The sequence below is a fragment of the Limanda limanda genome, chromosome 7, assembly GCF_963576545.1.
Source record: "Limanda limanda chromosome 7, fLimLim1.1, whole genome shotgun sequence".
Classification (NCBI taxonomy): Eukaryota; Metazoa; Chordata; class Actinopteri; order Pleuronectiformes; family Pleuronectidae; genus Limanda; species Limanda limanda.
This window is the reverse complement of record NC_083642.1, coordinates 23,370,267-23,393,187: the sequence shown is the minus strand read 5'-3', so window position 1 is coordinate 23,393,187 and position 22,921 is coordinate 23,370,267. Positions and strand designations below refer to the sequence as shown.

General features: G+C 40.9%; 1 protein-coding gene across 1 annotated transcript in view; it reads right to left on the bottom strand.

Annotated features, from left to right (window-relative positions):
* Positions 1–19,768, bottom strand: part of LOC133005600 (vitamin D3 receptor A) — a 75,900-nt gene extending 56,132 nt beyond the window's left edge. Inside the window, exon 1 of the mRNA XM_061075333.1 lies at positions 19,738–19,768. The gene's annotated coding sequence lies outside the window, so the exon portion shown is untranslated. The remainder of the gene's footprint in view (positions 1–19,737) is intronic.
* Between the last annotated feature and the right edge of the window lie 3,153 nt (positions 19,769–22,921).

The following is a 22,921-nucleotide window of genomic DNA, read 5'->3' as shown; positions in this document are numbered from 1 at the left end:
GAAGTCAAGTGGGGAAAGAGTTCTAGCGAAAACATATGTTGCCTTTTATCTAAATGGCGAGGAGGACGATCAGCCTGGACATTGATATCATTCAAATTAATAGGACCAAACTTCCTGTTTAACTGCTAAACGTGTGGCTGATTGAAAGTTTCCCGGTGAGCTACTTTATCTACATAAATGTAAATAAAGGAAACCATTTGAAAACAAAATATTTTAAGTTTTATATTACAATCAAAATAATAGTTCAAATTCCTTTGCTTTCTACCCAAAATGTCACAGCTCGTAAAATAGACAGAATGAAACATATACATGAGTGTCTGTGTATTAGGGCTGAACGATTAATTGCATTTGCGATAAAATCGCGATATGACACAACGCGATGTCCTAATCGCAACGTGCACGATTATCACGTGCGAACGAGAGTAGCGCACCGGGCTGCCGTCCTCACCCGCAGCCACACCGCGGGACAACAAAACTCCTCTGATCCAGAAGATAGCGAAGCAGGCCTGCATCAGCTACAGGGGCCTCAAGTCTTCGGCTGACGTGACGGACACACAGAACCAGCTCATCTCGCTGTTGACCACGGTGCCGGCGGCGGACCTGAAAATCGCTCCCTGGAAAAGCAAGCTGAGCTCCGGGGAGGCGGGGCTCCAGAGCCCCCCGGTCCCCTACACGCACATCTGCGAGACGGATGTGTTCAACATGGGGGGGTTCCTGCTGAGGCCCGTCGCCTCCGTACCGCTGCACGACCACCCGGACATGAACGGGACGCTCGAGGTCTTTACACCGCCTCATGTCTGCTGTGTTGTGGCTCCACACACACTCTGTCTGTTAGGTGACTTGTGTTCGAAAGGGTTAAAAATCAAAGTCTGAGGAGTGGGAGCATTTCATTAACTTCAGAAAACTGTTCATACATGCAGTTGTACTGTTTGACTCTGTGGCCTGTGCATTTGTCCGTTTTTTATATATAACTTTATTCAATAAAAACTGGCTCGTTACTTGCAGCGGAGGTCTCTCACTCACCCGCTGCCTCAGGGGATGCGCAGTTCTGGCGGCATGTCTGGGGGGGGGGCCCTTACGAGACCCTTGCGTACGGAGGTTGGTCGGGCTGCCTTGGTCGACCGAAAAAAAATCGCATATTAAATCGCAATCGCAGTATTTGGGGAAAAAAATTGCAATTACATTATTTTCCCAAATCGTTCAGCCCTAGTGTGTATATATATATATATGCATGTAAATAACGCTTGTTTCTCTTGATACATCACTTCACTTCGGTCAGAGCAGCCCCTGTAAAATCCAAACAGCAGGGCGTTATTGAGTAAGTGTGTGTTTGTTGCACATCCATGCACAGTGTGTGCGCATGGCTCCTGCAGAGAAAGCTGCTCAGCAACACGACTCCCGCCTCAGCTGGCTTGATATCCCCTGCTTTGCTCTTGTCAGCAACTTTGCCTGTTTAACTTACAACTTACAGACAGTTCTTTGGTCTGAAAACTAAAGACAGAATTGTCTTCATTGTGTGAAGAAATAAAAAGCTGTTAAACAGCCAGGATGATGCACGTTACATGGATTTTTAGAAACAGTTCTTGGACCCTGTCTAAAATCAAGTAATAGGAGCCAGGCAGTACAAACAAAAACAGAAATGTGTTGTTTTATATATAAAATGTATATATTGTTTTGCCTGAGTGCAAGTTGGCCAGTGTGCCAACTTGCACTCATCAGGCAAAACAATATGATTATATATGAATATATGATTATTCATGACAGATTTTTGAACATGGTTTGGTGGGACATTAAGGGTGACAGCGACAGTCATGTATTACAGTACACAGGCAAAGTTATTCCTCTGAAGCTTAGAACTACAAAAAAAGCATACCAAGTTGCTGTTAGCCGTAATTTCACCAATTTTAAGCTGGAGACAGAAGATAACCTTTTCGACAGAGCAACTGCCTTCCTCTCACTCAGACTCGCCCTCAGCTGCACCTTTCACAGACATTTTCTTTAGGTAAAGAAGGGAGGAGCATAAAAGCAACAGCGCTCAGTTTGCAGCTACTTCTAAGGAAGGAAATGGCCCCTGAAGAACAGTGACAGACAAAAGAAATACACTTCTGCTCGATTTGAACTGTTGACTGATGGGTCTGCAACTGATGGTTTGAATCATTGACTTACTTCAGTCAATAAAATAAACCAGAGAGTACAATACACAGTACAATGATGGTTATATAAGAGAGTTTTAGTCATGACCAGTTTTAAATCCAGGAAAAAGACATTTCACAGTTCGCAGCCAATCTCAAGAACAGAGAATAACAATTTGTTCTAAAACACTTTATTAAAACGGTCTGTCCAGAAGAGATAATATTACATTAGCCCTCTCTCTCTCGCTCATATTGCACAGCCTGCTTCTCTCTTTCCTCTCTCTGTCATGACATCGCTCTCTCTCCGTCCCTCACTCTTACCCATAACTTAACATCTCTTAACATCAATGCAGTTTCATTTACATTTCCTCCCCCCAATCCCCTCTCCTCCTCCCAGCAGCTGTCCCTCAGACTTAAGCTTCCACTTTCACCAGAGCTAATGCTATACAAGTCCTCTTTCTTCTTCATATCGTTTGTTGATCTGGACTTCCGGATTTATGCTAACATGATACCGATTTAAAATTACATTTGCACGGTTCTCATTGAGAATCTCCTCACACCCTTTTTTTGTCTTTAGTTGAGGCGCAGCTGTTCCTGTCTTTACCTACAGTTTAATCAAACACCCACGTCATAGGTGTCCAGTTAAATTATCTGATTTCTAAAAGTTAACAGAAACCATCCAGGGTTTCCCCCACTGCTTTATAGGCCTGGCGGCTATGTTCACAGCAAACTTGAACATTTTTTAATATTAAGCCATGGTTTAACTGCACTAGAGTCCTTGTTTACCTGAAATGTGCTCTTTATAATTTTATTTTGTACCGCCCTGTTTGGCAATGTTGTTTTTCAATAAAATAAAACATTTGCATAAAGCAAGCCAATCCACTTTTCCATGTTGATAAGAGCATTAAAACGAAAATTGACATAAATGCGATTAATCGCGATTAAATATTTTAATCATTTGACAGCACTAGTTAATAAGTATTGTTAATAAATGTCTTACAATAACACATAATTGTCATAATTTCAAAATTCTTTTCAACTTTTAAAATTTTTTTTTTTTACAAAAACACGGTGTCGGCCGTCGGTCGGCCGCCGGTCGGCTTCTCTAGCGGCCCTACCACTAGGCTTAGCCAGTTTTCTGGGGGAAAGCCTGCCATCCAATCAGAATCCAGCACCAAGAGCCCTAAGAGCTTCTTCATCCAAATACTGAAAGTTCTGGAATAAACTTGATATTTATTAAGTCAGGATAAAGTCAGAAAGGGTTAGGGTTAGGGAAAATTATTTTTTGTTCAGCATGGGTTGATGATGCTTCAAGACCTGCATCGTTCCACCAATCAACCCTAGTGTCCTACACCGCATTGTCTGAAGGATGTCTCCAGAAAAATGGCAGTAAGGTTGTGGATAATAAACATTTGGACGTCAACTCGACACAACCCAACAGTTCGAACATCCAACATTTGAAGATTTTGGATGTTAGGTGTCAATGCCATTTAACCGGATTTTAAACTTGGTTTCATTTTCCAATTATTCCTGTGTGACAAACATGTTCTATTGAGGTATTTGTGTCTCTTAATCGGATTTCAACTCTTGGTTTTACTTTAATGATTCATCCGTTGACACATTGGACCGTGCCAAAGGGTGTCAAGAAAGGCGCCGTGAAACAATTTATTGTTGTTAATATAAATTGGTTCTCACTGTTTTTCTCTAGTTCCCTCTAAGTTTATTTGTATCTGGTCCAAAGAAAAGTTTTTCATATCTAGACATCCTGTGTATGAAAATAGAATGTCATAATTTTCTTGAAAAATACAAAGTTCTCTTCAAGACATGTCATTGAAGCTGTCCTCTCTGCCGCTGCTTTTATGGATTATTTTCCTTGGCAAATCTGCTGTCCTTGAAATACGACCAAGGAGAGAAAAACAAAAAAAGGAGAGAAGGCAAATTGAGGCATTACAGACAATGACACACCCTGAAAGTCATGCAAGAACCCCACCAACCAATCTTTCACATCTGTATGATTAGAACACAAACGCATAATCACCAGTACAAGCAACTGTCAAAACAGGATTTGTGGATCAAGTCTTTGGTGAAGCCATAACATACACGTCTGTCAATGATGGCTGTCTTTTCTTTTTTAAACAGGCGGTCTGAATCACCACATGTGAAAGTAGGAACTGATTCTGAGTGACAGCTTCAACTCTGCGGTGACCAGCACAACTGTAAACAAGTGGAACATGGGAGGGATCCCACAGAGCAAAGTGTGTTTGCAGACGTCAAGTGATGCTTTCATCTGTTTCCTCCTGCCAACGTGCCAGAATTAATGGATTTATGTGTGTAATCACTTGTATTTGTGTAGTGTATGTTCCGAAGAGGCTGAGTGACTTGTATTTCCAAACCAGGCATGAGGTCCTCAACAGATCACTGCAATCACAGAGCTGTAGAAAACAAAAACCACAACCGAAGAGAGAGAGAATGGGGAGGAGGAGCACAAATCATCACCCCATGTTTAGACTTGTTGTGGCTGTTGTTTGTTGCGTGGTTTTTCCTCTCTGGGTAAACTAGCATACATCCTTGGAAAACAAAACTACTCTTTCTCGGTTTCTGTGGCTGTGTACACATACACACATTTACAGGAACATGCATGTGTGCACATACACACACCAGAACTGAGATTTACTGTACAGCTTAATTCAGTCAGCTGATTCAGGCTACCACATAATTATTGTGATTACTACTACAGTGTTTCTCATCATCTAAACTTATAATGAACCAAAACCGGTTTTACAATCTCTTAATAACTTAAGAGATCCCTCACTTAACTGGGTCTTTCCCTGTGGAGTTTGCATGTAAACGGTTGTTTCTCTCTGTATGTGGTGGGCTGCCAATCTGGTGGTGTACCCCACCCCTCGCCCAATATCAGCTGGGATTGGCTCCAGCCCCCTGGGACCATAAAGGATAGGCAGTATATATGATGGATGGATATAAACTACTGCTAGCACAAATTAGATGAATGTGTATTTTTGTTATCACACTGTGTGCAGCATTACCCAATTTTCCCTTACACTATACTTAACAAATTTTGCATCAAGAATCTGTGAATTTCAGAGGTATGGGTAATGGATTTCTGGTATTGTGACATTCCTAGCTGTCATGAATAAACATATCACATTAGGTTAGGGTTAATACGGCATAGTCAGCATAGTTGCTTCTGCTCATTCTGTTTGAGCACTCCACAACAATGCTGAGGTTCTGTGTATAAGTCTTATAATGGCAGGGGAAACCATGAAAGATGAATCAACAGGTCATCCTTAATGCCTACACTGGCTTTTAAAGGACAAACAGTTCGATTCAAAGGCTAACGGTTAAAGAAAAACAGTTTTGTTGCAAGGCATCCGTGGAATGACAGGGTTATGTAACTGATGCAGAGTCTCGCAAAGCTGCCAGAAGGGAGGCTGGGTAGAGAAGAAATGTGCGGCTGAGGGTGATCTGAGGTCTTCATACTTTTTTTTTTATTATTACGACTCAGGGTACATATTAAAAGAAATAACTGCTATCACCAACATCATGCACATACTACCAGTATGACACATGTTGACAATAAAATCCCCCCAAACAGTTTTGTTTCGTCAGACTGCTCTTTCATACCTAAACCACATTTAGCAACACAGTTAGCCTTCGAACAGCCAGGCCTTTACATTCATCCTGCACATGTCAGCATATAACGTAACACATTGTTGATGAATATTGCACAATGTTGTTTGTAAAATATGTCTGACCTCACTGTTTACTTTAAGAGCCTCTCAGCCAAAGTACGAACTCAGGAAATACTTATTTTATAGACTCATTTTGTCATTGTATTTGTCAGCACCGCGTGAAGGGCATAAATCCTACAGCGCTACAGCTGTTGCAAAGCAGCACCGCAGGGAAAAATATAACAAATTCATCTGCATACAATCAATGATTAATTATGAGAAAAACACAACCTGTTTTACATTTAACAGCTCAGACAACAATACATTACTGACATGAGCTCTGTAAAACTGAAGTTTTACAGAACTTATGGGCGGGGGGGAGAGACTTACCTAACGACTCAAGAGTCGACATCTAAAACTTTTTTTTGGCTACAGGTCTAAAATTTTACATGTTCACCAGTAAAGTGAGACTTACCAGGTTTACACACCGAATGCAAAAGTGCAACACTGATAATATAATAATATCAGAGAGGATATTTTGAGGATTTTTTACATTTAGATGTATTCCTTTGAGTCAAATGTTGTCAATATATATGGGAGTGGGTTTTTTAAATATTTTATTCACTTCAAGCAATGGAAACTCATCTGCCATAACTTTATAATAACAAACATGTCAATATTAGACACCTCAGTCTTTTCATAAAATCTGTTACTTCAAATCTGTTTGCCCGAGTTGTCGAGGCCCACAGGTTTTATGAGACAACGCAGACTGTTATCATTATTCGCTCGGTCAGTCTAGTCACAAAAGTTGTTTCCACTGTTTGATTCACTCTGGTGTAAACACTTTCCTTTCCTGGCTAAGGTGAATTAAAGCACCTCACCTCCCTGCTGCCACTGGCTCGCAGCCAGCTCAGGGGCCCCTCAGGCTGGATGACAGGGCTGAAAGGATCTATTTTACCACGACTGAGTATTGCTGGGTTTCCTTCTAAGGATCTTTGTGCAATTTCATAAAGAAAAAACAGCAGTGCCATTGAATTTACATTTATTTTGCGACAGCTAAAATCTGTTTTTGCTGATAAATATTAAAACAAATATCAAATAAGTACAGTATAGTGTGATGGGTCCGCTGAGAAATGTGTTAATCCTTCCAGGTAATGCTTAAGCCAGGCATCTGTTATCCCTGCTTCCTTTAGGAGGGTTTGTCTTCAGTTGGATTTCTACTTTGTGAAAGATATTTTCACTTGGAAAGAAGTCAGACGACCTAACTTGACCAGTCTAAATTATTCCACTATTTGGCCACAATAGCGAAAAAAACACGCTCAGCGTTTGTTTTTGCAGCGTGTGGAATATCATTGTCCTGCTCCAATGTTAAAGAAAACAACAGAAATATGTCACATGTCAACACGATTCACCCAATATGGATGTAAACAGCCTCGGAAAGTGTTAAAGCTAAAACCTCTGAGGGACTGTCTTCAGAGTTTGCTTTTCACACATGAACAACGCAGCAGGAGGTTCTCTGCCCAGACGCGTTCACAACAACACAGAAATATCTGGAGTATTTAAGGTGGCACAGGAGGAAGCAGAATGTAAAATATTTAATCCACTGAGGAGAATCAAATGTCATTGTTTACGTCAGGTCAACACCTTATCACCAAAAGTTCTTTTGACATCTTCATCGTTTCCTTTACATGTACGGCTCCACTTTTCCTGCCTGAGATAATGGTATCCTTTTTTTTTTTTTTTTTCATTTTTCCATCTTTGTATGCTATTCCAAATATGCATCAACTTGAAACAAACAGATTCATATTTCCATTTTCAGATTAATAACATTATAAAGCGCGTCAGTGTAGTAAAAACATTTGACATTAACATTTGTGAGGAGAGACTATGGGCATGACAATGATTTGGAAGGAAACAAAGTAACAAAGGTCCAGTTATTGTCACAATTACCAGTTCAACCCAACTAATTACAATGTTGCTTCAATTCTAAATGGTTACAAATGTGGGTCTGTTAATTTCACATTTTCTATTGAAATGGTTTCTGCCTTTGACAGTGAAATACCATGATGAGATCCATATGCTTTCGTCCTGATCCTTTCAGCCCTATCAAAACCAGACAATCTATGAATAAAGTAACAAAGAAACTGTGCCACTACGCTTGATATTAATTGGGGTCACAGTCATGGGTTCTCTGTAGCTTAGGTTTCTGAATTAAATGACACTTCTGACAGCAAGGGGTCTGAATGAGGTGATAGTTAATCGTGAGACTATAATGCACAATAAAATGAATTTGACACTGACCAGCATTTTAAAAAGAGTGTGATTAAATTCTGTTTATCCAGGTTAGACAAGGTTCACTTTTTTTTTTTTAAATGACAAACGTTCCAGAGCTCTGAATGCATTTTGCAAAAGTGAGCTTTACAGGCTACAGGACGGCATAATGGCTATGTGTAAACACATCAAGAGATGCGACAAACACATTGGTACAATGAATCTGCACAAGTGGTGTAGTGGAACGACACAGTGAGAAAATCTGAGATGGAGGGAGAGGGAGGGAAAAACTGTGATAGAGGGAAGTGGCAGGATTCGACTGGAGTGAAACTGTAGATAGTGTTGCGAAACAGTGCAGTTACTGTGAAACAGCTGTGTCAGCTTTCAGCATAAACACTGGATACCGACAAACACACACAGAGCATGGGCAAAAATCAAACAAGTATATATATATATATATATATATATATATATATATATATACACACACTTGTATATATATATATATATACTAAACACACACACCATACAGTAGGTCACTTTTATTGACATACTGTATGGTGACAGACACAATCATGTTTATGCCATGACCAGCATGCCAGATCCAAACATGCAATGACTCACACATTTCTACCAACGCGCACACAATTTTCATCCACATATACATCCACGTGTCAGACGCAACTATATTTTGACAGGTCCAAAAGCATGTCACACACACACACTAGAAGAGGGAACATTGAGCAAAGACACTGCACAATATATTCATCCATCCTTCCCAATCTGAACTCAAATGGAACTTAGTAGAGCGCATTCTGCCGATATGGCCCAACAGTCCATTGCACCAAATTGCACACACTCATAAATATTGGTCCCCAGAAACAGACACAAAATAATACTGTAAACACACTGCTATATATATCATCACAACAATTGCCTAAACACCAATTCAAATTTTTAAATTCAGATTTTACTGCCTTGAGGCCTGAAAATTAAACCAGCAATGCCACTTATCTGCCAAACAAAGTAATAGTAGGATCACTTCAAAGTGTGCTTTAGTTTAAGTTGTCTGGCTTCCACGGGTAAAAGATAAAAATAGACTGCAATCTTCTCTGTGTGGAAGTAGAAAGATTTTGTATAAATGTATAAAAACGTTTTATTTCCTTTTGGTGTGGCTGCCAACTACACAGCCCAGCAGGCTCATCTGCAAACAGAACCTCTAATTGAGTGCTCAGTTTTAAAGTAATGGTCAGTGAGGGTTAGGGTTAGTTTATGAGATCAGCCTTGGTGGCCTTCACTTTCTCTTCATGTTTTTAACACTGGTGCAGACCGCTCCCTGTTTGTGTGTTTGTGTGCACACACGCACACATACACACACACATACACGCTGGGTTCCCTCTCAAACCTTGTTTAATGGCCCAAACAGCTTAATAAATAAAGCCTTGCTCCTCTTGCTTCACATATGCCGTATTCATTTTATTAAACCATCCTGCTCTGAGCTACGGCTGCAGCCTAAGTTTGTTTTCATTATTTTAGATAAATCTGCAGATTAATAACTATATTAACCCTTTTTCATTCTGATAAATACTCAATTGATTTACTAAAATAATTTGATGTTAAAATGAAAAATGCCTGTTAAAATTCCCTGCAGCCCAAACCACAGTTTTCAGACCAAGAAAAGTTGAAGTAAAAGCTGGCATTTCTGCTTCAAGCTATTAGTAATTTATCAAAAAGGCTGCTCTTACGCAATTATTACCTAACTTAAAACACATGAGATCATGGTATAAGAAACTTTTTTATGTAAACTGTTTCATTACTTCTTTTAAAAACAGGATCACACTAAATATGTTATTAAGCTACTCACTCTGTAAGATTTAAATCATTTCAATCCCATTTGGCTCAGTGAGCCTTTCATCAAAATAAAATCCATAATACTGTTGCATGTGATAATCAAAATATAATTTCATTAGATAATAAAGTAAAGCCACTCTTCACTGATGAAACAGAGCCGTCCAATCAGCCCATCAAACAATGTCAGAGCAGTTCAAAATAATTTAAACAGCAAAAAACAGTCATCGCCACAACAAACTCAAAAGAAATATTCAGTCAGAGCATAGGGCCACAGCAGAATGCAGAATATTATAGAAAGAGACTCTACGTGTGTGTGTGTCCTAGTTGCATACTGCATACTTTAGGGCATACACTACAAGCTACGTTCAGCGCAGCACTAGAGCAAATCTGTCCCAAGCAGACTACAGCTCCTGCGAAAAGCAAAGCGAGTCTTAAATGCTACATAATACAGCACACAGCAGGAGAGAAAAACAGGAACGGAACAGAGGCAATAAAAAGAAGGAAACCCCATAACAAGGGGAAAAAATGCAGTATGCAAAAGTAAGGACACAGAGAGGGAGACAGTGGTTCAGAGAGAAGATAATAACAAGCGTAAAATGCTGGCGGTGCAGGGGAGGGAGGAGAGAAAACGACAACATATAGAAATGAGGCAGAGACGGACTGTAAGAGGAACGAGTTTAGAGGCAAATTAAGACTTTACTGCTACCAGGAATTTGATTTAAGACCAATTTTGTAACCAAAGCAAAAAAAGAGAAATCTGTGTTGCATTAAACCCATCCTGTTTTCGTTTGACAGTGAACAAGTATGCAAATAAAACTTACTTTAACCACCTGAGGTGAAGCAATAAAGACAACATTTCTGCATGTCTGCTTCTCTCTCTTTGTTTTCTTTAAAATCTTAAAATTGAAATCCACACATTAAGTTGTTATATATATATATATATATATATATATATATATATATATATATATATATATATCGAGATGACCCAAATGTTTGTATTCAACTGTTGCAGATATTTACAGGACACACACTTGTCTTTTCTGAAAAGCTCTGATATAGCCTTTAATAAATGAGAAATAAAACATGAAGACACAAGTTGAGATGGAGAGTCAGGATTTAAAAGCAGATTTACAGAGAGGACAAACCCAGATTTCATAAAGCGAATGTTTAGCGCTTATAAAACATTTCTACAGACACCTGACTTTTTTAAAACCAATTAGAAATGTAAGAGCAGAAGTCAAATATTTTTTGTCAAAAAGATGGAACATACTAAATCCAACTCTAAAAGTCATTGTAGATTATTTACTATCACATTCTAACAATTTAAACATCAGGACCTCGATGGGAAAGAGTGAGAATTTAAGTGTTATAGCTGTGAGCAACAACATGCTTTGTCCTGTCGGATTCGCTCTGGATTCATGGTGTGTGTGTGTGTGTGTGTTTGTGTGTGTGTGTGCGTGTGTGTGTGTGCGTGTAAATGTACACGTGTCAAAAAGATGCAGGCAAAACGATAGAGAAACACAGTGAGGCATGAAATATTTATATAGTAACAACATATTGACATGAACCGTGTGCGTGTGCGTGGCCTCGTGCCTGGGCATCCACAACACTTTCAGATTCAACATGTCCCACAAACAGGATGAGAGGGGAGGAGCCTTCTGTGGGGGGCCTGTTGAGCTACAACCAATCACCCTCGGGGGTGGTCTCTCCCTTTCTGTGCTACAGTAACATCAGGAAAGACAGAAAAAAAGAAAAAAAGGTTGAGAATGAGGGTTAGCAGCTCGCTGAAAGCCCCTTACACTGAGCCCTCAACAGACAGACACAGAAAGAGCGAGCAACAAGGAGACAAATGTTTCCTGGTCACTCCGTGGTAATTCCCGCAAAAACATCCCTTTGGGAGAATGATACTAAAAGATGACCGTCACTAGAAGATTTGATTTCCGATTGTTATGTGTGAGAGCAGCTGCTGGTTCTCTCCAATAGTCTGAAAACAAAGCTCCCAACTTTAAAAAATGTATCATGTTCAATCCATCGAATAACCCTCCACATTGAAGGGTTGTAGAGATGAAACAGTATGATATTTTGTATCACCATTATGTTATCATGTTAAAATGGGATTTTTTTTTTTAAGAGTAAGAGCAGCCTACAAAAAAATACAATAAATGTATTAATTGATAATAAATGATCAAATCAATAGTGTCATTATTTTGAAACTGTCCACATATATGCACTAAGGCTTGTGTGGTGAAAGCATTGATTGTAGGCCTAGCGTTGTGCACTGTGGTGAATGCTGGACAGTTTTACCGGCTTTAGCAGCTTTAAAACCTCTGTTAATGATGATTTAAATTTGACACGGTTATACTTACGCCAGGAATTTTATCAAAGTTAATCGGAAAAAACAGTAACCATTTCATCCCTTCGTGTTTGCACCTTTAATACAGAACGAAGTAGTAGGCACAACATCACCATCTTGAACAGACCATTTCAAAAGGGGCTTGTCACTCTCCAAGTCCCAGGAAACTTCATACGTGTCCAAACACACACTTCCAGGTTTAATGAGTGGCTGCACTAATGAGCAAGCTGTGCTTTTAGTGTGGTAGTAAAACACATGCAACCCGAGTCTCACATCAGTCTAATTAAAAGCCTCCATTTAAATCAATGGAAACAGAGTCCATTTATCCACACAGAAGGCAGTGACGGTTATAAGGGAAATATCTTTAGCCTGGAGTTTGCCAGTCTGATTCCAATTAAGCTTAATCAAAATGCAGGGAGACTTTGACTGCTTCTTGTTCATAGACCTGCTATTTGCGTGCCATGAGAAAATGCAAGCAATTGTGCATATTTTTTAAACAGTAAAATTGAAGGCTTTCCCATCATGTCATACAAGTTGCATGAATAAACTCTGACCAACCTGTGGCCAAATGTCTCACTACATTGCCCCTGTTGGGAGACAAAGGTGAAAAACTAACTTTGCCTGACATTTACAGAACCCATACTATAAAACTATGTGTCAATAAGTCTGACCTTTGTTGGGCCAAATCAATTTATGAATTTCAGACTAGAGGTTCAATAAGTAGCTGTCACTAGAACACCAACTCAAGTTGTTATCTGAGTCACCTCTGCAAAGTCAGACTGATGGTGATTTTAGTCTCTTGTTAAGCATTTAAGCTGCACGTTAAGCCCCACATGACCCTGCTAAAGGAAAACTGGGCCTATGCTTTATCTTCCGTCAGTCTGACAAGTACTTGCAGCCAATTTGATAGAATTCAGGAGTAGGAAAATAAGAAATCCATGTATTCCAAAGTTTCACTATCTCTAGGCACATCAATGCAATCCTTGAATTGATGTATTGTTCAATTCTGAGTTGCACAGTACTACACAGAGGCATTTCCCATATTCAACCCATCCTATCATGCATCTTGAAAACTGCATGACATAAAAAATGGCTCTTGGAGAAAAACATGAATTTCAACAAGAATCAAACTGCCAGAAACGCCATCTCTCTGTACGCAACAATACAAGAGCAATGCACTGCATCCTGATGGGGACACTATTATCTAAATAGCCTTTCATTTCCAATGGTGAATACATTTGTGTTTCATGGGAACTGAACTCTGTCAGTGTTCATGTTGCGTTTAGCTACCAAAGACCACAACCTGCTGCACAAACCCTGTGATCGCTATGGTCTATGCCTAGGTTTACCACCACCATGTTTTTCAGTTGTTAAGTCCTGGGAACTTCCAAGTCCGTGAGCACAACTCCTATGGTGTCTTGTGACCTTAAACAGTGAGGTGAGCAGCTATTGACGTTTATCTCGCCAAGCCCCTTAGGGACTTCAAACAAGACCTAATCACCCCAGCCACAACACCAGAGCCTTTGCATCTACACAAGTACCTCCCATAAGGAATCCATTAGCCCCCGTTTAGCACATTCATATTAAAGAGGGAGGAGGCGAGAAGGAGATTGTGGCTGTAGGAATAAAGGAATAACCAAAAAGGAATAATGTGTTACATGTGAAAGTCATAAAGAGCACAAACCAAACGTCCGTTTTATCTCCTCTCTACTGCCGAGTTATTCCACAATAATGATTCAACCTTTGACCAGTTCAGGAAAGCTTTAACATTTTGCTATTGCAGGCACCTGGTGTCTGGTAGGTCTTTCCTGGGGGAAAAAAAGACTGTACCATGCAGGGGGTGGGTGACGCAGCACGTTTGGCAGAGGAGAAACTGGTCAGTGTGACTACCATGGTTGAACAGACAAAGGGGAAAATTCAAGAGAATAGACAACACCATACAGAGCTAGTTGAATGACAACTTAAAATCTTTATGTGTAATTATATGGGTCATAACCTCTGTTGCGAGGGCAAAAAGTCAAAAAAGTATGGTCCCATAATTTTCCCGATGAGCTTTATTTACGATTTTACCAAACAAATAAACATGCACAAAAAATTACAAATAATAAGAGAAACAGAGGAGTTCTACGGCTTGTAGCAAGTAGAAATGTGAAAAAGAAGGTCTGTCAGATTTAGTAGCCACAGCTGTTACGTCAAGATTAATCAACAGTTGGGTGAATAGAGGTATTGGATCGGACTCAGAATTGGATATGCCCAATGATAAATAATTTAGATGGGGATTTAGGCCAAAACAAAAAAAAACTTGGTTAGAACATCCCTACACATCACCAGTTGCTTTAAAACATCCCGAGCTGAGCCCGAGCTTCCATCTGTGACAACGTATTGCTACAGGGGATTATCTAAATCTGAGACGATCAGTGCAGATTAAACTGGAATCAGTATACAAATATTTGCTTGAACTTTGAAGACCCATAACCACAGCATTGACTCTGGACAAGACCAAGACAAACAAACATCACAGCTTTCCAAAGATAAATAAAATCACTGAGAGCCACATAACCCCAAGCATCACCAATTGATTAAACACAGTTGTCAAAAAACAGTATCTGCATGAATCCAGCATGTGACCACCAACACGTATGGGCAGAACAGTCTTCTAAGGAAAGGCTTTACACACAAGTGACAGATTGAACAGTAGCTACAGCAAACAATGAAAACCAGCATATTTTGTGTTGGGGTGGCCAATATTACCATAATGTGAGACAATACAACATATTATATGATTATATGCTGCCTTACAATGTTAAAATCACTGTAGCTCTCGTAAATTAGAAATACTGCTTTGAGGGTATTTCTGATTGTTATAAGATGTTTGCATGAATGTTAATAAGAATGTTATAATAAAGAAAAATAATTGTCTTATTTTCTATCTATAATTGTTTATCTCGATTAATTGACATTGTTGCTTAGTTTTATCTTTTGTAACAGTAACCAGATTTTTGGGACTGCAAGTTATTTTTGTAGACCCAAAAGGCAAGGGTTACAATTTGGCAGCTCACCCAAGTGCAATTTGTCGGCTACAGTTTCTTAATGCACCGTAAAGATGTTTCCACTTCTCATAAAAGCATAAAAAGGTGTCATTGCAGAGCTGTGCCTTTGCTTCGTCCTTTGTTGTCCTGCTGTCTCTCTTTCACAACTGCATTGATAATGAACCTGTCTCTTATAGTTGGACTAGTCATTGTGAGTGCTGGGATAAATCCTGGCCCACTTGACCGCCAATAGACGCATTTCTTATTGGCAGGCAGAACTCAACATTACACCAAGAGATTCTGCTTTAGCTGTACATGTTCCTGCGTCGGGCATGCAGTTCTCAACAGGCAGACAGAGCTCATCATAGCCTCGCCCCGCAGCTACCTCACTCAGTGTCAAACGCTGCCTTATCAGGATAGAACTCACCTTGTGTATGTCAACACAACTTATTTTAAATGTCTGTTTCTAAGATCCCTTTCATCAAACAGAATGAACAGTCTTAACTGTCAAACAACCGTTCTATTTGCATTGCATTTAAATATCACTTTAAAAGCAAATAAGAAGCAGCACCGTCTTTAAACCCATGAACCAAACAAAGACACTGGAAACTTTTAACTCACGGCAACAAAGTGTGTAAGTGTGCAGACCTGTTGGTGCAAATGTGTGAATGTGTGTGTGTGTTCATAAACGACTGCACTCAAGAATTCCATATTGTCAGGGAATCGCTTATGTTTTAAAAAAGTGTGCTGCACCTTGAGGCCCTGTGCATCTGAGGCCCCTATGCATCTGTTATCATTTTACAACCCGCTTGTAACTCAGCAGAATACAAACCTCTCGGGCATAATGTGCTCCAATGAGCACTTCATTACAGAGAAAGGCCCTTTATACTGGAGGGAAGCTTAATAAGAAGGAATCAACACAGTGACAGATATTATAACACCCTTATTACAGCCTTATTACACCAAATTTAGCACGTATGTGTGGGTTCTTTAAACAGAGAAAACCTGCTAAAACATGATTGCCTACTTGACTTCCTTTTTGTTGTGATACATTCAATTACAAATGTGCCAGAAAACTTTTGCTTACTCCTTTAGCTTTTACCTTAGCTTCAAAACACTCAACACCAACTGAATGATATTGTAGCTTTGCTTGAATGGAGACAGATGGAACGTGTATCAGAGACAAAGAAGTTACCAACGGTGGTGACTGAAAAGGCAAAGAGTAATGTGTTGCTTGGGTTCCATGCTTTAAATCACGATGGAAACTATAGAGCCGATAAAAACCTGTGGCTACAAAGGAGTAATTTAAAACATGGAAATGAAGGCCGATTGTACCCTTTACCACTGAAGACAAAAGCAAGACTTTGGTGAGGTTTTCCAGTCCTGTGTGACAGTGTGATTGTCCCTTTCCAGTTATTTCCAGACTCATAGAACTGTGATCAACATGTTGACTCCAAAGATCCAGTGCATGTTGCACTGTATGTCCTTTAGCTGGCAACATGAAACCATCCAGTCTTTGAAATAGAAGCGTTTGGCCAGGCAGCAGTGGGAGGTAAGTGGTCAGTGAATCATGTTATTGCAGGTTGTAGTGTTTTTGTGTGTTTACTCAATGTAGGAGGTCAGCTACCATGTAAAATCTCAAAGTGCTAAACCAAGCAAACATACAAATAGTGTAACAAAACCACAATGAGGAAAAATAACATGTCCCTCAAAGAACAAAACATAAACTTTATAATCTCCTGGTTGTGTCAAATCTAACAAAGGTGCATTGTCTTTCATCAAAGTAAGTGGAGTTAACACTACAAAAAAGAAGGCTGGAACCGTCCCTTTTAAGTCACCACAAACAAAGCAGTGTTTTCACATACTATGCTGAAAAAAGGGGGAAACCCCCTTTTCACATAATCCCCATTATTATTTTAAGACAGTTATACCCCTGCAAAAGGATTTAACTAAATATCATTTCTCATTCAAAGCAAAACTGATGGTTTTGTTTAAATTCAAGCCTCAACGTGAAACACAATTTCACTATGAAAAGAATTTGATCATGGGCATTAACCACTGATATTTTGATTCGGGATCAAAGCATATCCACTTAAACTCTACAAACTGTAACATAAAGAGAGTATGAACAATCCAAAAGACAAAATAATCCTGACTGATAGTTGCTTTTATCTGTACACAAGTACGATACGATTCATACGATGCAGAATAGAATAAAATAAGTTGAACTTGTCAACAAACAGCACTGTCTACGGTTCCTAAGATTCATACATACTTTGCGCGTATATTGTTGAGGACTCAAGGAGGAGCAAAACCGACTGAGGTTTTTTAGGTAAGCAATTCATGAGATGTATTTTCAAAAAGGAGAGTTAGTGCAGAGGCAACACAATCCACAAAACTGATGTCATTGATTGAGAAAACAGCAAGTTGCAACGATGGCTGCCCACGATCAAAGCAAGATGCAGCTACAAAACCTTGCACTGGATCCTCTGTTGTTTGGGAGTATTTTAGACAAAAGCCAATAATCCGCAACTCGGAAATGGCTCATCACTGCGGCACAACATCTATGTGAAGTCACTTGAAGCTTAAGAGCTTCCCAAAGCGCTTCAAGACGCAGCAACAGCAAGAGGGCATGTGTTTGTTTACATGTCCTACCCACCGAAGCATTATATATTAGAATTATTAACAGTTATTTTCGCCCGACTGCTGTTATGGTAATGTAGCATGGCACCATGCGTCATCCAACACTTCTATTCAGCCATTATACATTTTCTGTTTCTCTTAACGTCCATTGGAGAGTTAGGAAAATTAAAGAAATAGATAATACAACATTTTCCTTCTGCATACTCAGTGAGGAAATCCACCCATGTCCTACCAATCTTAAATTTTAAGTTAAGTTCTTCAGTATAAACAGAGATGATCGAGTTAATGGAAAGGACTATGCTGTGACACACATTCACTGCGGTTACATGTGTCCGATTGAAACCCGATTTCTGGCGTTGTCCGGTTTCAATCGAAGATCCATGTCATGTAACTCCACAAATCTAGATTTCTTGTGTCCGACTGAAGTCGGATAACCACCCCCAGATAAGTAGATCGGATTTGGCCGTATATCGGACAACGCGCGCATGTAACTCTGGAAGCTAGACAACAACTGGAGAAGACGTCTTTGCGCATGCTTGAGATCCTGCCCCCCCTCCTCCCTCCTTGGCCGTGACCCGGAAGTCGACACGTAGATAAAATGTCGCTGCCCGGTGCCGGCCGGCACTCGCCATTACCATTCTAATCAAATGCGCCGTTCGCATTCGCAGTACTCCTAGAGTAAACATGCACAACATCATGTAGAGGGACGTAGCTTCACCTTGCTCTCCGTTCGTCATCTTTCTCGCATGCTGAGTTGAAGGCTGTTGTTGTTTATGGTTGCGAGTGGTGACGAGGTCAAGCGGAAATGGCTGTATCACCACTAGCTGTAATGAAAACAGCGCCACTTATCGTAGCGGGGTATGAAATGCTTTCGGACAAGAGTCGGATTTCTCAGTGCCATGTACCCTGAGATAGAGCAGTTAACCCCCCATGGATAGAGAAACACGATTTCGGCCGAAATCGGGTTTCTGCCATCATGTAAACGTAGTGAGTGAATAAATAATCTACACTCATTAGCTAATTACATAGGCACACCTACATTAAAGTAATGCAGCAGGACACAACAGCCCTGCCACAAATCCTCCTGTGTGGTCTCATGTTTTCTGATCAAATACGACAGATGATTAGTATTATTTTCCATCGCAATTCCGCAGTATTAGATGGTGATGATTTGGATACATTATTGGACTATTGAGGAACTAAGTGACTGGAGTCCACCCCGTGTCCATTCGGCTCCACTCAGCTCCATGCTAATCGCTCCCTTTGTCCTCCCTCCTGATCAGCTGCGGACCACCCTCCAGGCAGAATGACAGGCAGCACCTCCGTACTCCCCGAATGAACCCATCATGAACATCCATCCGCACGAACACAGCTTCGTGTACACCACCATAATAACACACCGTCGATGTCGATAGGTGCTCTGGGGCTTGGCAGGGCTTTGCGCACTGGCCCTGCAGCAGACAGACATCCACGTGTGGAATGTGGAGGGAAGCGCCCGCCTGCAACAATAACACAACTCACACACACAACACACAGCAGTGGAAGTTTGCTGATACGCGAGATGAATATGCAACCTCGAAATGCCACGAGGCCTCTCCGCGCACGTAAACACGAGTGCAGCGTGGAAAACAAAGAGGGAAAGATGCACGTTTTGTTGGGGGGGGCTAGTGTGCAGCAGCAGCAGCGGCAGCTAGCTCGGGACTTGCTAACCGGGTTTTGCCTTTTTTCTGTCACAACAACATCCCACCGGCGGAGGGTCTTCTTACCTGATGTGGCATGTCACCCGTCACTTTGTGCAGCAGCAGAGGGGGGGTGGGGGGGGAGTGGTGTCGCAGCCTGCCGGGTCCCCGGACGTGTCCCCCGTCGAGTGTCCCGGGGGGGGGAGTCGAAGGCGGGTTTTTAAAAAACAATCTCTCCCCCACGCTGGAAAAACTTTTCCCCTCACGAAACAAAAACTGTCAAGAGAGGAGAAGAAGGAGGAGAGAGAGAGAGAGAGAGGGTGGGGGGGGTGGTTAGGCAGGGGCCATGTAACGGTCTGCGTGGGAGCCGGGCGACACGACAGGAGCCCCGGGGACAGTCCCGTTATCCCTCCGCGGTCCCGCCGAACGCCTTTCCGGGACTCGGACTCTAGACCCGCGACCGGCCGGGTCACATGTGACGCAACACTTGACACAACGCAACCTCAGAGTTGTTCGGACAATGTGCGGAGGTAAAAGTTCGTGTGGGCGTTATTCATGACACAAAGGCTGATGACCATCTCCACCACACGGGTCCTGTCACTCTACTTTGCTCATGTGCCAACGCAACGCGGCCATATTCAATTGCCACATTTTTTTCAGCTGCGCTCCGGCCGTCCCACGGATTTGTTTCCCCTGCGCAACGTAGACGGAAAAAGGGAGAAGAAGAAAAAAAAAAACGCCACGAAAACGTCCTTTTAATATTCACACACGGTAAATTACGGTAATTATTGTGTGAGGGGGGCAGGAGCTGCAGTGGAACGGCCTCTGCCCAGTGACACCAGGGCCGCGGGCTCACTGGCCACATCGTCCCGGTCAGGTCCGAACAACTGCAGCAGCACCACGTTACCAGCGTGTGTGTGTGTGTGTGTGTGTGTGTGTGTGTGTGTGTGTGTGTGTGTGTGTGTGTGTGTGTGTCGGCCTGGTAATGCACTTCTAAGCGGAACCCACACGAGAAAGAGCCTACGAAGCCATAAAGTGGACACGTCCCCCTCCCGCCCCCCCGTCCCGTCCCGTCCCGTCCCGGACCCCCCCCAGCAAAGTGCAGATTCACTCACATTAATCCACGCAGCAGCGGCCAACACGACTCCCTGTTAGTCCAGTTTTTTTTCTCGATCTGAATCAACACAGCAGCAGCACCGCACGTCTACCTAATGCCCGCCCCCCCTCCGCTTTAGCACTCAGTCATATCTATACATACATGTAATCCAGGCCCCGCCGACCAATCACAATGCCGGAGAGCCGGGCCCCGGTCCGCGCCCATTGGCCGAGCAGCTGATCAGTCTCTAGCTGCCTGCCTACCATATAGGGGTGTGTCGTGACGTAGCAGGCGGCGGGCAGGCCTCGGTAGGTAGTAAACAATTTGTTAAGAGTCGTCACTGTAATAGATGTCATAGAAAAAACTATAATAAAATGTGGACAAAGAAAAACCATGTGCGCTATAAGCGGCAGCGTGCAATGCGTAGTGGATTTGTTTGCATTTATATAGAGTGGGAGATGTTGGGAAATGTCACTATTATTACGTTTTTGCAATATTGAGTTTGGATTTTACAAATTTATTTCTCCTCTTTTATTGTCGAGGATTGACTTATACATGCTGTATGAAATTACTAATTTGACATGTTGAGAAATGTCACTAATATCACTTTATTAACTACATTATGGCGTACACATTTGTGTTTCAGGAATAATGCAAAACTGTGTTTGAGTTATATATCGTTGTGAATATTTGATTATTTACCTTTAAATGATATCTTAAATATAATTGAGAAAATTCCATTGTATTTATTACTTTTTTATTTTACAATATTAAGTGTATACATTGTGGTTTGAGGAATTCTGCAAAACTTTTAAATGTTAAACATTGTTCTCAACCTCATCATTGATGATTGACACATACAAGACATATGAAATGTCACAGTGATAAATGTCAGTATTATTATGTATAAGAGTTGTGCTTTAGGAATGCTGTAATACTTTTGAATGTTAAAGTTATAATAAGTGAAATGTCACTGGTGAGACATTTCACAATTATTTCTATTATTATTTATACATCTATGTGTATTCATATGTGTGCAAGGAATGCTGTAATACTATTGAATGTTGAAAGTTATTTCTTGACATGAATTATTGATGATTTACCTATACATAATATATGAAAGTTCCAACATCCTCTTCTCTCCTGAGATCTCTCTGTCCTGGAAGCTGGTGGAAACTGATAGTTCACACATACCAAGAACATGTGTGTCCACAGTGGATATATGGAGACACAGCAGAGATCATTTATCTGCTCGGTGGAAGAATTCAGAGGCAATGAAATAGCCCCCCCACACACACACACACACACACACACACACACATACACACACACACACACACACACACACACACACACACAAGAATGGCCATGCGGGCTACATGCCAATGAATTATCCCAAACTTTCCTACATTTCAGACAACACAAATTAGACCGGCAGCATTACCCCCTTCTCTTTGACAGATGGAAAAAAGGCAACTTGAAGCCTGTTTATTGGAGGCTTTGAGTTCTCTGTGAAAGGATTAGGGTTTTTCTTTAAAGCTTACTTTCTGTGCTGTGTGAAAGAAGGCTTTAAAAAGACAAACAGCCTCCTCATGCATTATGTGATATGTGGCGTGCTGTTATTAACGTTAAAAACAACTGTGTCATCAGGTTTCCTGCCTTTCTAAAAGCAGAGTGAATGAGTTCCGCATGCAACTTATACCGCTGTGTTTCTAAGAATACGTTTTGCTGACTTCTCTGACAGACCTGTTGTAAAGCAGTGGAGATGTATCCATCACACATGGAGTTTGATGTTGTTTCAGTTACATCAACAAAATGATCACAGTGGAATGCATGGAATGTCCGCTCTGCTAACAGCTGCTGTTATCCTGTGTGTATCAATAGTTTCTAATAAAATACCATACTATAGTTTCTACCTATGTTATATGATACTGTGCTACACTATATACACTAATGCACCGTACTATACCCTATTCTATAGTATATATCCTACTGCACTGTAATATACTATAACATACTACACTATATTGTATGTATCCTACTATACTATACGATGCTGTGCTATATGCCCTACAATATAGTTGACTATACGCTACTATACTATAGTGTATATCAGACTTAACTATTCTATACTACTGTGTAGTGTATTATAATATGCAATACTACGCTATACTA